We start from the raw sequence: 14,659 nt of genomic DNA on the forward strand, positions 1-14,659 counted from the left end.
TCCAAGGGAACATGAAATTAGGCCACTTTTCTAAAGGCTTTTCTCTGCTAATAAAAGCAAAATGCTCCAATAAACAACCTCCACCCAGCTCCTATGTGAGGTGGTAAAAATAAACATAGTTCTAGTTAAGTCCAATTAGGTGTTACCTGCCTCACTAGAAAAGTGTTAACTCATTTGTCAACATTCTTTACTGTGGATGCAAGAAGCACCCAGCTTTGCTTTGCCTTTCTAATACCTATACTGATCACAGGTTGATAGTCATGCTATAACAGATAGCCCAGGTAATTCTTGCTCAGTTTTACAAATTGTGATAACACCTTCCATGGAATCCTGTTCCTATAACCCCCCCGCCAAAGAATTGGCTTTTTGGGGGGGGAGGGGGGAAGGGGAAGTTTGTCACCAAGCTGGAACTTGTACTTCAATAATCACGTGAACTGTGAGAAAATCAGGCAGCTTGTATCTGGAATTAATAACGTGACAAAAGTTCACTGTGAGGTTTGCTATGAAGTCGTTTATAAAACCTGTCTATTAATTTGGAAGGGCCCAGAGCTAAAACTCTGGAGGAGGCACACTTTTAAAGTTTCTGCTCCAAAAAACTGAAATAAAGTAACTGTTCCATTGAAATACATACCAATAATGCCATTTCACCCTTTACCCTAAGGAGCCACTTTAGGGCAAAATGCATTGGAAAACAGACTTCAGGGATTCAGAATACATCTGAAACTATCTTCTTTTTCTTCTCCTTATCTCCTCAACTGGGATCAGATCATCGTGGCAGCATCCACCATTATCTTCTGCCAGAGGCAGCACCATCTTTGATACAGTCCATCCATTACTTTCTCTGCTTTCCTCCGGGTCTCTATCCTACCACCCTATCCTTCCATGCTATCTTTAGCAGGTCCCCTTCATTCATCCTCTGCATGTGTCTGAACTAGTGAAGTTGCACTTCCTGGTTTTTGTCAGCCACATCATGGATTTTGACTTCCATCCTAATACTTTTCACTTCAAAATCTGTCTCTTCATATAACTGCTCATATGTCATGAAGACATTCCCCTCTCAAACACCCATAGGCATCTATCACCCAGGCTTCCACACCATGCAGCATTGTGGGGTGCACCATTGTTTGGCTTTTAGACTTAGTGGTTTATGTTTGTCATACAATACCTTGGAGATGTTGTTCCACATTCTTCCCGCACTCCCCAACCAGGACTGTATCTCACATTCAAGCTTGCAGACTTTTGTAGGGTTGCCAACTATCTAATCGCACAAACCCAAACACACTTGCCTGACCCCCTCTACGCCCCTTCCCCAAGGCCCTGCCCCCACTCACTCCAGCACCCCTTCCTCCAATGCTCACTCTCCCCCACCCTCACTCACTTTCATGGGGCTGGGACAGGAGCAGGGCCGGCTCTAGGATTTTTGCTGCCCCAAGCAAAAACAATTTTGGCGCCCCCCCCATTTTTTCTTACCCCACCCCCAGCCCCGCCTCAACTCCGCCCCTTCCCCAAATCCCCAGCCCTGCCTCCTCCCCCCAGGCTCTCAAGCCTAGGAGGGAGGGAGGGAGAGGGAGAAGCAGCGCGTGCGCTGCGGCCACTCGGGGTCTCCCCCTCCCTCCCAGGCTCTCAAACCTGGGAGGGAGGGGGAGATCCTGAGCGGCCGTGGCATGCAAAACAGCTGATTCGCGCACCGCTGCTCCCCCTCCCTCCCAGGCTCTCAAACCCAGGAGGGAGGGGGAGACCCCGAGCGGGTTTGAGAGCCTGGGAGGGAGGGCGAGCAGCGGCACACGAGCGGCAGCAGCGGAGGTGAGTTTGGGCGGCCGGGGCACATTTTTAGGGGCGGTATGGCCCGTGCCAGAATGCCGCCCCTAAAAATGTGCCGCCCCAAGCACCAGCTTGTTTTGCTGGTGCCTAGAGCTGGCTCTGGGAGGGAATTTGGGTGTGGGAGGGGGCTCAGGGCTGTGGCAGGGGGTTGGGGAACAGGAGGGGGTGTGGGCTGTGGGCTGCAGGCTCCGGGAGGGAGTTTGGGTGCGGGAGGGGGCTGGGGCAGGGGTTTGGGATGCGGGAGGAGGTTTGGGGTGCAGGATCCGGCCTGGCGGCGCTTATCTCAGGTGGCTCCCGGAAGCGGCATCATGTCCGGCAGCGGCTCCTAGGCTCAGGGGCAACCAGGCAGCTGTGTGCGCTGCCCTGCCTGCAGGCATTGCCCCTGCAGCTCCCACTGGCCGCAGTTCCCCATTCACAGCCAATGGGAGCTGTGGAGTCAGCGCTCGGGGTGGGAGCAGTGTGCAGAGACCCACTGGCCACGCTTCTGCCTAGGAGCCACTGTCGGATATGCCAGCCACTTCTGGGAGTGGCACAGAGCCACGTCAGGTAGGAAGCCTGCCTTAACCCCTTAACCCCACTGGACTTTTAGCCGCCTAAAATCTCACAGATTGGCTTCAGTAGCCCCTGGGAGATTGACCCCGATTCTGGGAGACTCCCAGCCTAACCAGGAGGGTTGGCAACCCCTAGCCCAGACTTCAAGGTATGTGAACTGGTCAGCCTACTTCTAGTCTCACTCCATTAATCTCTGGCAAGCTTTCCTGTGGCACCGCTACTGACCTGCATGACCTCTGTTTTAGTTATGCTTATTTGCATCCCATGCCAGCTTAGCTGGTCATGCCACTGGTTTACTATTTCCTCTAGGTCTTCTTTTGAGGATGCCATTATTGCATGTTATCTGCATATAGCAACTTCTCATCTTTTCCCTTTGGGATCTGCCTGCTGACATATGATAAACAGCTGCGGTGCAGTCCAACTTTCACTTCAAAGGGACTTGTCCTTCCAAAACATGTTTGGATCACTATTTTAGGTGATCTATATAGGCCAGTCAGTAAGTTACTGAATCCTCAGACACTCCATATATTTCCTCAGCACTGATTTATATTGTTTGAACACAACTACTGCTTGTTATGATCACAGAGTAAACACATGTCAGATAAAAACATAAAATATACTTTCTGGAAGGTTGCAACATAACACTACTTTTATCTCTGAGAATTCAGAATGATAACACACAAGAACCAAAAACAGAGAGACAAAGCAGGCTGCTCTCTAATGCAGAAAGGCACAACTCAACCCATCTGGCTCTAGGCTGGCTCTCTGACTGACAAATGCCAGCTTGCACTCTTCCCTGCAAAGCCTCCTAGCCTACAAGCAGGACTAGAAGACACTTTGCAACTTCGTGTTAGCTTGTAACGTTAGCTACTGTGTTATGTTGCAGGTGAAAAAGTACCCGGAGTGCATTCTAAATCACTGAGATATACATGCATTATGGAGAGATCAAGAATTCTGCACTTCAAAAATGTAAATTTCATAATGCCTAGCACAGTAGTGCACACAACTATTAATCTACAGGATGCAGTAAAAGTAGAATGTGAATCATAGCTGGGTGGGGGAAGGTACAAAAATGGAGCTTGCTATCTAGTTTATAATTACCAGTTGGACCTGTCACTTAGGTATTTCACAGCCGGGCTGAAATATGGTGGGTAAAGCTCTCAAAATACAGAATGAATAGATACATTTTCATGTCATTTCTTGTAAGAAAAAGATCAGTAAATTCAAAAATTTCTCCATATCACTTTGCATTTGCAATCCAGGATCATAGCTAATTCATCAGGTTTCAGGTATTTCTGTCAAATGGGATAGAGGTTATTTGGCTTTTGTTCATTGATTTATTAAACAAAAACTATTATTAAAAAAACTTTATACAAAAAATCCAGGCATGAAAACTATTAGTCACAAATTCCAATTAAAGAATTAGACACTCAGAGTAACTAATAGTACAATGGAATGATTTCAGGGGTGCTTTCTTTAGCTGTCAAATTGTCTCCCAGCTTTATGCTTTGGGCTATTGTTTACTTGAAATAATAACCAGTAAACTAAATATTAAAACAAATACCTCTTGGTTTCTATCAGAGATCTTAAATATTGTGAACCAGTTGGTATTCGTCATTGTAGCTCCATTGAAGTCAATGCTGGTTTACACTAACTGAGAGTCTGGCCCTTTGAGTTTCTCCTCATAGAAGGGGCCCAATTATATATGTATAATATAATAGTACATATGGCCTGACTTTTTCAGACCCTTGTCTCATGCTCAGGTTGCTGCAGGGATACGGAGCACACACAGCTGTATGTTCATAAGTGGAAGCTGGATTGCAACCCCAGATAAAATCAGGACTGTTATCCTCAACCTTTTTTAAAGTGAACTGGGTACAAATGTATATTGCACACTAAACCCTAGTTAGACTGATGATGAATTGCTAAGAAAACCAGAATATAAACAAACTACTAGGCCATTCACAAGATGACCTTAAGATTAATGAGACGAGTAAATAAAATCACTTTGCTTAGAGCAATTGCAAATAGAAAAATGATACAGATATGCTTTTGTTTCTCTTACAAAAAAAGTTCTACCACTAAGAAGGCTGAAATTAATGTGCCAATATGAATAAGTGGAGAGCAAGATGCTAAGGGACCTTCTAAGAACCTGATCCTGAGTAGTGCAGAGCACCCACAACTCCTGTTGACTTCAAAAAGTGCTCTGTACCATAGTGATGGACGTCATATATGAAGACAGATGGAAGGAAGAATGGCCTTGTAATTAAGGCATGGGAGTGGGAATTGGTAGATTTGCATTCAACTTCTGTCTCTGCCACAGATTCAGACCTTGGACAAGTCTCTTGATCTTGTGCTTCAGTTCTCAACAGGAGTGCTGGAACAATTTTTATAGTGGGGTGCTGAAAGCCATTGAACCAAACTGTAAACCATTTATAACAGTGGTGGACAACCTGCGGTTGGTGGGCCGCGAGACAGTTTGTTTACATTGACCGTCTTCAGGCACCGCCGCCCGCAGCTCCCAGTGGCTGGGAAAGGCAAACCGCAGCCACTCGGAGCTGCGGGTGGCCGTGCCTGCGGATGGTCAATGGAAACAAACTGTCTCGCGGCCCGGCAGCGGATTACCCTGATGAACCGCAGGTTGCCCACCACTGCTTTATATGATGGAAATCATGTCAAGCCAAGGGGTGGGGCAGCACCCCTAGTTCCAGCACCTATGGTTTCCAGTCTGTAAAATGGGGATAATGATATTTCCCTCCCTCACAGGGGTGTTGCAAGGATAACTTTGTTAATGATTATGCAGCGTTCAGATACTATGTTAATGGGGGCCATACTGGTACCTAGACAATATTGGGCAGAGGCCCATAGTTATCTAGCTAAAAAAATGTCTGTGGAATTCTTGCACTTATTGTTGAATATATGCAGTTGCCTGGGGATGAAAGATAAAGTATGAACTGTATCCCCATTAGAGCATGAGACTTATAGGTTCCCCTGTAAGTGATGGAAACTGTTATTACGTGGACCGGACCAAGCAAAACATAGGGAGAGAGGGCTGCAGGTTGCAAAATTAGTCTTGGCAGCCAATAAATATGAGCATGGAGAAAAAAGAGGACACGACCAGCATTTATGGGAAAATGTTGTGGTGTTAAACGAAGTGTAGAGTTTCCATAAGAGAAAGTGTCTAGAGGCAGCTTATGCTGTTGAGAATCGAGTGGTAAATGGTTGTATTGGGACTAATATAAGGGCAGTTTGGCATGGAAATTTATCGGAGCATCGTGATTTTTTTATCTGATTCATCTGTGGTTCTCCCTCAGGAAATTCATGGGAGGTTAGAACAAAACTTTAGTCCTTAGGAGAAAGTTAAATGAAACATCTCTCTTCATGTTCATCAGCAGAAATAAAACATAGTTCATGGTGTGAGAAATTCAGTTGTTTGGAACTTCCATTTGCAGAAAAGACTGCCATTTAATAATTTCAGAATTAATCTAGTGTGTCTTGAGTTTTGTGTCTGTACAATTGTTATAGCTTGATTTATATTCTGTAGCCATGCCTGGAACTGATATGAACCGCACATAATCGCCTTATGTACAAACAAATATCATTTATTTATAGAGTGTGATAGATGGGTATGGAATTTTGCAAATTAATCAGAAGACATGGACCCTGTCTTGAGAATTTTAGAAATAAAATCAGTAATAAGAATCCCTAGTTCTTATACAGCCCTGTTGCTCTGGAGATCTCAAAGCACTTGACAAGGAAGGACAGTATCATTATCCCCATTTTTCAGATAGGGAAACTGAGTCACACAGGTGATGTGACTTGCCTGAGCTCATCTAGCAACGAAGTAGCAGAGCTCTGGATTCCTATGAAGTGCTTTCTTCACTGGGGAGGTTATGGCGCTCAGGCCCAAGTTCTGTAAGATGCTGCACACTGTCAATGCTTGACGGAGGTCAGCAGACATGGGAGGGGTCAGCATCTTTCATGTTAGTGCCCTTGAGGAATTTATTTTTCCCCACAAGGATCCAGACTGTGACTGACCTACTCAAGGGTGTTCAGAGTGGGAAGACATGAGGCCTGTTATATTCTACAAAAAGGCCAGGCACAACTTGATTCCATGAGCTCCAGGGAGTTCAGGATTAGCTCCCACTGTGCAGCTCCAGGAATGCCCGAAGAGGGTGGGACCAGAGCAGTCAGAGCAGGTTGAGCATTCTGGGGAAACTGGCTACACCACTAGATCTCTTGTGCTCTGGAAAGCTGTGCATCCATAAGGCACAGTCTCTCCTGGAGTGCCTCCTTGGGCAGCGCTGCTCTACACCAACACCAACCCCAGACTTCCCAAAGGCACAGCTGGGCTCATGGCAGGATTATGACTGGCCTTTCTTTTTATGTGGTTGGGTGTGAGTCAATGAGATTCTTTGGGCTAACTTATCAAGGAGCTGTCACCAGCCAGTTGGTCATGGTAGGGAGCATAGGAAATGTTTGCCTTTGCAGCACATCCTGCAAAGGAAAGCACAAAGTTGCACTGGGGTGGGGGGTGCACTGGGGGTATGGCCAAGATATTGTACCCACCATGGAATTTCCAGAGGCACCTGGATGTATGTCCCCAAGGCTGCAAGTCCATTGTACCAGAAAATGTGCCTAGAAGTCCCTGCAGCAGGGGAGCAGTAACTACCTGCTGCTCTGAATTAGACCTGCCATTTTCCATGCAACAATGAGACAAACAGGTTCACTTGGCAGCAGTTTGCTACTGCTTAGCACTGCCACCTCATGTTGTGGTCAACCTGAGGCTCAGAGAAGATGGGTAAAATGAGGAGGATGGTCACTGATCTTCTGGATGGCACAGGGCCTGACCATTTCAACATAGATGCAAGAATGGGCTCATATGGTTGCTCCTGCCCCCTGCAGTCATTGGTGGCAGCTTCCAGCTGCTCTCTCAACTCTCGTGTGTGCAGGGTGTATTCCTAATGGTAAATTGGCATACATGTATGTGATTTGTCATGAGGCTCTCCAGTTCAGTCTAGCATAAGAGAGAGATGGGTGCAAGCCACAAAATTAGGATCTGGAATTCGAATCCACCCAAAACTTGGTGCGTACAGAGCTGGAGCTTTGGTGTGGCTCTATAAATAAGGGGACTGTTTTTGCAAAATTTGAATCCATATCAAAACACAAATTTCACAACAACTGCAAATTATTTGTCTGTTTGGGTCCCTGTGCAATGAATTCAGCTAAAAAGTTGTCTTTGCCTGAAAGAAAGGTTTACATATTATGATGAATCTGATGGAAATCCTTGTTAGGGTACCGCAGTCCTGTGAGCCTCCAGGGATTGTTAACATGTTTTTAGCTATCTCACCAGTAAAATGGATCAAATTAAACTTTTACCAGACACATATCAATTACTGTCTGTGCAAGGAGAGAATGAGGGCTATATTTATCTCATCTCCTGAAGGACTCCCAGTGGAAATATCATGGACGTTTATGAAATCCTTACAAAGGATCCAGCAGAGGGTAAAAGAAGGGGAGAGAGAGGGTGGATAAAGTTTGTTGGCATCAACCAAGGCTATTTTGATGGTGAAGTAATTTAATTCCTAGATTGTTCCCGGATATTTTTTTAGGTAAGTCATGCTCTTGCCAGCTGTTAATCCTGCAGAGAGTGATTTTCTTCATCTGCTATTAACTTATATCTTTATTTTTCTTTTAGTTTGTACTTGTTGATGATATGCCACTGAGATCTTTTTTTTTTTTTATTAGCAAAGGGTGTTCTTAGGATCAGCTCCGGTAATGGTTTTTAAAGTCTGCGACTTTTCAAAGTACACAAACTATACTTCAGTGCCAATCAACAGAACATACAGAATTAATGTCATTGTCTCAGCTTAGATTTTAGGCTTTTTAAAACACAGTCAGTCATCACTTCATATTACATGGGGGACTGGGACAAAGAGAAGGGCTCAGTTCTATGATGTGGTTGTGGAATGTATGGTGCAGTTCTGAAGCGGGGGGGGGGGGGAGGGGAGTTAGTTTTAAGCAGTGGTCCCCAACCTTTTTACACACAAGATCACATTTTGAATTTAAGATCAATCCAGAATCTACCCTGCCCCTTCCCTAAGGCCCTTCCCTGTTCACTCCATTCCCTCCTCCCTCCGTCACTTGCTCTCCCCCACCCTTGCTCACTTTCACTGGGCTGGGGCAGGAGATTGGGGTGCAGGAGGGGTGAGGGGTGTGGGCTCTTGGAGGGAGTTTGGGTGCAAGAGGGGGGCTCTGAGCTGGGGCAGAGCATTGGGGTGAAGGAGGGGATGAGGGGTGCAGGCTCTGGAAGGGTGTTTGGGTACAGGGTGCAGGCTCAGGGCTGGGGCAGGGGGTTGGGGTGCAGAAGGGGGTGAGGGGTGCGGTCTCTGGGCTGGGGTTGGGGTGCAGGCTCAGGGAGGGAATTTGGTTGCGGGCTCAGGGCTGGGGCAGGGGGTTCAGGTGTGGGAGGGGGTGCACAGTCTGGGAGGGAGTTTGGGTGCAGGAGGGGGCTCTGGGCTTGGGCAGGTGTCCAGGAGGGGGTGCGAGGTGCAGGCTCCAGCTGGGAGGTGTTTACCACAGGTTTTTCCTCATCAGCGGTACAGCGCAGCTAAGACAGGCTCCCTGCTTGCCCTGGCCCCACGCTGCTCCCGGAAGCAGCTGATATGTCTCTGTGGCCCCGGGGAGGGGGCCAGGTGGCTCTGCACGCTCCTGCTGCCCCTGCCCCCACAGCGCCAACTCTGCAGCTTCCATTGGCCAGGAACTGTGGTCAATAGGAGCTGCAGGGGGCAGTGCTTGTGGGCGTGGGCAGCGCATGGAGATGCGCTGCCTCCCTCCTCCCGGGCCACAAGCACCACCCCCGAAGCTTCCACTGGCCACAGTTCCCAGCCAATGGGAGCTGCGGAGTTGGCATTGGGGGAGGGGGCAGAGGTCAGTGGCAGCACGTAGAGCTTCCTGTCCCCTCCCCCTGGAGGCCACAGACAGTGCAGAGATATGCCAGCCACTGCCGGGAATGGCATGGGTCCAGGGCAGGCACATAGCCTGCCTTAGCCCTGCTGCACCGCCGGACTTTTAGCATCTGGAGATCGCGATCGACTGGCAGAGGCTCCAGGATTGACCAGTCCATCATAGATTCATAGATTCTAGGACTGGAAGGGACCTTGAGAGGTCATCGAGTCCAGTCCCCTGCCCGCATGGCAGGACCAAATACTGTCTAGACCATCCCTGATAGACATTTATCTAACCTACTCTTAAATATCTCCAGAGATGGAGATTCCACAACCTCCCTAGGCAATTTATTCCAGTGTTTAACCACCCTGACAGTTAGGAACTTTTTCCTAATGTCCAACCTAGACCTCCCTTGCTGCAGTTTAAACCCATTGCTTCTGGTTCTATCCTTAGAGGCTAAGGTGAACAAGTTTTCTCCCTCCTCCTTATGACACCCTTTTAAATACCTGAAAACTGCTATCATGTCCCCTCTCAGTCTTCTCTTTTCCAAACTAAACAAATCCAATTCTTTCAGCCTTCCTTCATAGGTCATGTTCTCAAGACCTTTAATCATTCTTGCTGCTCTTCTCTGGACCCTTTCCAATTTCTCCACATCTTTTTTAAAATGCGCTGCCCAGAACTGGACACAATACTCCAGCTGAGGCCTAACCAGAGCAGAGTAGAGCGGAAGAATGACTTCTCGTGTCTTGCTCACAACACACCTGTTAATACATCCCAGAATCAAGTTTGCTTTTTTTGCAACAGCATCACACTGTTGACTCATATTTAGCTTGTGGTCCACTATAACCCCTAGATCCCTTTCTGCCGTACTCCTTCCTAGACAGTCTCTTCCCATTCTGTATGTGTGAAAATGATTTTTCCTTCCTAAGTGGAGCACTTTGCATTTGTCTTTGTTAAACTTCATCCTGTTTAACTCAGACCATTTCTCCAATTTGTCCAGATCATTTTGAATTATGACCCTGTCCTCCAAAGCAGTTGCAATCCCTCCCAGTTTGGTATCATCCGCAAACTTAATAAGAGTACTTTCTATGCCAATATCAAAGTCGTTGATGAAGATATTGAACAGAGCCGGTCCCAAAACAGACCCCTGCGGTACCCCACTCGTTATGCCTTTCCAGCAGGATTGGGAACCATTAATAACAACTCTCTGAGTACGGTTATCCAGCCAGTTATGCACCCACCTTATAGTAGCCCCATCTAAATTGTATTTGCCTAGTTTATCGATAAGAATATCATGCGAGACTGTATCAAATGCCTTACTAAAGTTTAGGTATACCACATCCACAGCTTCACCCTTATCCACAAGGCTCGTTATCCTATCAAAGAAAGCTATCATGATCAGCCGGTTGGTGACCACTGGTTTTAAGTCATCTCTGCCCCCCCAATCTTAGGGCCATCTGTTAGAGAGGGTTGCTGGGTTTTTAATTGGGAGGGATGGGAGGGTAGAGGAGGTGATGAATGGGAATGGCGGAGTCGGGACATAATGGAGGAGGAGGTCAGGCTAGATAATTGATTCCTTCTAGCCTTAGAATCCCTGAAAAGAAGACAAAGGACAATCTCAGCTCATCACCTGCCTAGCCATGGTCCATCTGCTGGGTTTTCTTGGCATCAAGGCAGAGGCACTATTAGCAAAAGCCACTAATAAAACAATAACTCCTCAGTTGTTGGAATGACAGAGTCAAAGAGCCATTATGTGTGAGTGCAGAGCAGCTAGTATCCATCAGCCATTGCTCATTCTTCTGATCCCAAGATCTGCTGACATCTAGTTCTTGACTAGGAAATGTTTCATATTTTCTCTGCGATTGCAAAATTAACTTATTTTAACTGTTTTCATAAAAATCTAGAATTTTCATTTAGTGAGAAGAAAACAAATGACTTAGCTATGGATAAAAACCAGGAACTCTGACTGAGAGTCAGGTACTTTGCCAGCTTGAAAAAATACAGCTTCATTGCCAAGGAAAAAGCAGCTCATTTATGAAAGTGAGAAGAAAGGGATGGGGGTGGAGGGAAGTATTAAATGCGGGTGCCAAGTGTAATTTTGGCCAGCATGTAACTTACACCTTAACATAGTTTGCAACCAATTTTAGCATTTTGATAATGTCAGCTGTTACGTTGATCATCACTTATATGTCTTGGATGTCTTCTCCCCCCCAAAAGAGAGAAAACTACTTGGTACTTTTTTTCATGAATTACATATAAAACACAGCTTGATACTATATCCTGAAGGTGGAAAACTCAGGATTAAAAGGTGCTAATATTACTCACCCATCATTTGAATTACCACATGGGTTTTATTTTTTGTTTAAAAATTATGAGCTTTTAATATATGGGGAATGGTTCCATTAATTAGCACTGGCTAGGAAATGCCTTGTGAATTATTACATTTCTTCAATCAAATGACATAAGTGGCCTGACTTCAACACCTGGCCTCTGCTTTTGCAAGAGCAAAGCTGATCCCGATGGATTGTGCCGTGAAAGCTCTAACAATGTTATATATGCTGCGATTAGGGCTGATCGCCTGGACCCATGGCAAAGCTACCATTGAATTCACCCTCAAATTTTCAAAGTGCGTGTCTGTACCTGCCAAGTTTGGGCATATGCATATGTATGTTTTTCATACAGTTGAAGGCCAGAAGGGATCAGTAGAACATTTAGTCCAAACTGCTGTATATCACAGGCCACTGAATTTCACCCAGATAACTCTGTGCTAAGTTCAAAGACTTGAGCTAGACTAAAACACTTTGGTCCTCAGGAGTCTAAACTATGTGCCAAAACAGAGAAGAGACTCTGAGGTGTCATCAATTCTCCAGGCCCCTGCAAAGACAGAACATTGATTAGGTGAGAGATTCTCAATAATTCCAGGAGGGTAACTATGCCCCAGGTTGCAAAGGAAGTTCAAAAACCACCCATGGTCCCTGCCTGGGCAGAAATTCCTTCCCAACACCCAATCTGATGATTAATATTACCCTGAACACGTGAGCAAGACACACCAGCCAGGCATCTAGAAAGAGGATACTCTGTACCATCTTAGAACATTGGTCCACTTCCTCTGCTGTTTTGTCTCTAGCTGTGGACAATCTCTGGTGCTCCAGAGGAAGGCAGCCCTGCCCTCCCGCATGTGCACTAGGGGAAAATAATTCCCTCCTGAAAATGAAGGCAACTGGCTGAAGCTTTGGAGCATGAGATTTATTCATAGTCATTATCTTAATACAGAGCTGCAAGTGTTATAAGCATGCTGAGGGAAGGCAGGTAACCCTGTCCTCCCCATAGCCATGAAGGAAAGGGATTAACAGGGGGGATTCAGATTACAAGGCTAGAAGAGCCACCATGACCATCAGAGCCAGATATCCTGCATGCACAAGCAATGGTATTTTTCTCCCAGAGGCTAGATTAATGCATCTTTAAAAAGAAATCTAATCTTGGCTTGACGACTCCAAGAGATGGTGAGTCCATCACCTCCCCTGGTAAGCTGTTCCAAAGTTTAATTGCCCTCTGCTAGAATATTGTATTTTATGTCGAAGTTGAATTTATCTAACTTCAACTTCCAGCCATTGGATTTTGTTATGCCATTATCAGCCAGGTTGGAAAAAGCCCCCACCCCATCAGATATCTTTCCCTGGTATAAGTACCTATATACAGTGATCTCTCAGCCTTGTCTTCCAAAAGCTGAATACCTGAGCTCCTTACGCTTCACATTATAAGGCTTGTTTTTCAGCCCTTGGATCATTTTTGTGGCCCTCCTTTGACCTCTCTCCAGTATTTCCACATCCCCCTTGAAGTGTGGACACCAGAACTGGACACTGTGTTATAGTAGTGGTCTTACCAGTGCTGAGTACTCAGTCAAAATCACTTTCCTACATCCAAAGATCGCATTAGCCCTTTTTGCTACAGCATTGTACTGAGGCGCATGTTGTGGTAATTATCTACACATCCAGAACTTCTGAGCATTGCTCAACAGAAGAATAAAATGCAGTGCAAATTAATACATTTTTTTTAACTTTTCCTAAACTGATGTGTTACATTGTGTGATAGACTAAACCATCACAGTTTCATTAAAGGCCACAATTAGTTACTTAGTGGGCTGTTACCTAAGAGTGGCTGTTTAAAATGCTTAGTCAGACCATAGGCAAGAGATTGAGAAAATGGAACACAAGGTGCACCTTGTGTTGGGTCTCAAGTAAGTAAGTCAGTGAGAAGTGTTGGTAGCAGGTTTGAGATCACAGTGATGCAGCAATAATGGTTGAGGGAGTGCTTTGATTTCTAAGGGTTTAATTTTAAGTTTTTAATTTACCATTTGGGCAGAAACATCTGATGCTTGTTCCCTTCCAAACTGTAATTGCTTCAAGGAAACTTCTTTTTATAAAATTCCATTTAGTCATTTTTGAGAGATCAGAGCATGGGGAAAAAGAGTGACTTGCTTTAGTTAAAATATTTTGTATTGTTAGCTTCAAGGCTTGCAGGAATCTGCTTTAGAGCAAGCCCTTGGTTCATCCCAGTGGATGTAATTGGCCTCTGTTTCAAGTCATTCTCCTTTTGCGCTTTGGGGAAGAGGGCCTGAGGAGAACCTTCCCTTGCCAGACAGATATTATCCGTTGGCAAAGCACCATAGAGCACAAAAGAATTGCCCAACTAGTGCACTGGTCCTGCAGGCTAACCTAGAGGGCATGTCTAGGTGGGTTGGAATCAGGATATTGTTAGGGCTTCTGCATGTCTCAGAAGAATGGCATCTGTACTAATTATAACCAAAGACAAGAAATAATAAAACAATAGCCTCACCCCAAACTTTTAATGGAAACCTTCTTCTTATCTAAACAGAGTAAACCACAATCTTACTACTGTAACACTCATCCTTCCTTGCCCTATCACCACCAAGCGGCATCTTACCCCAACTTGTCACGTGAAGTGTAACATCGGACCATGGCTCTTGTAGAGGGAAACTACTTGTCTTTGTGTGTCCTGTAAATTGCCTATCATGCTTCTATGCATTGTGAAGATATGAAATAATATTATGAATAATGATTCTAACTAAAGCAGTGTAACTAGTTTAACTGAGAACCCAAAAATATCAGAAAATGTTGCCAAACTTGCTAGATTATGTCTACTTATGAAAATAAATAGGAAGAGTTAAAAGCAGACCCTCTTTCCACCTGATTAGTGACATGTATCATGTCTATTTCAAAATACTCTGCACCCTTAATAGAAAAATCCTTATATGCTCATGTCCACTACTTTTCTCTGTGGATGGAAGATACCAAATGTTCTGCAATTGGCTTCTCTA

This window comes from Chrysemys picta, chromosome 3, assembly GCF_011386835.1.
Source record: "Chrysemys picta bellii isolate R12L10 chromosome 3, ASM1138683v2, whole genome shotgun sequence".
In the NCBI taxonomy this organism is placed as follows: domain Eukaryota; kingdom Metazoa; phylum Chordata; order Testudines; family Emydidae; genus Chrysemys; species Chrysemys picta.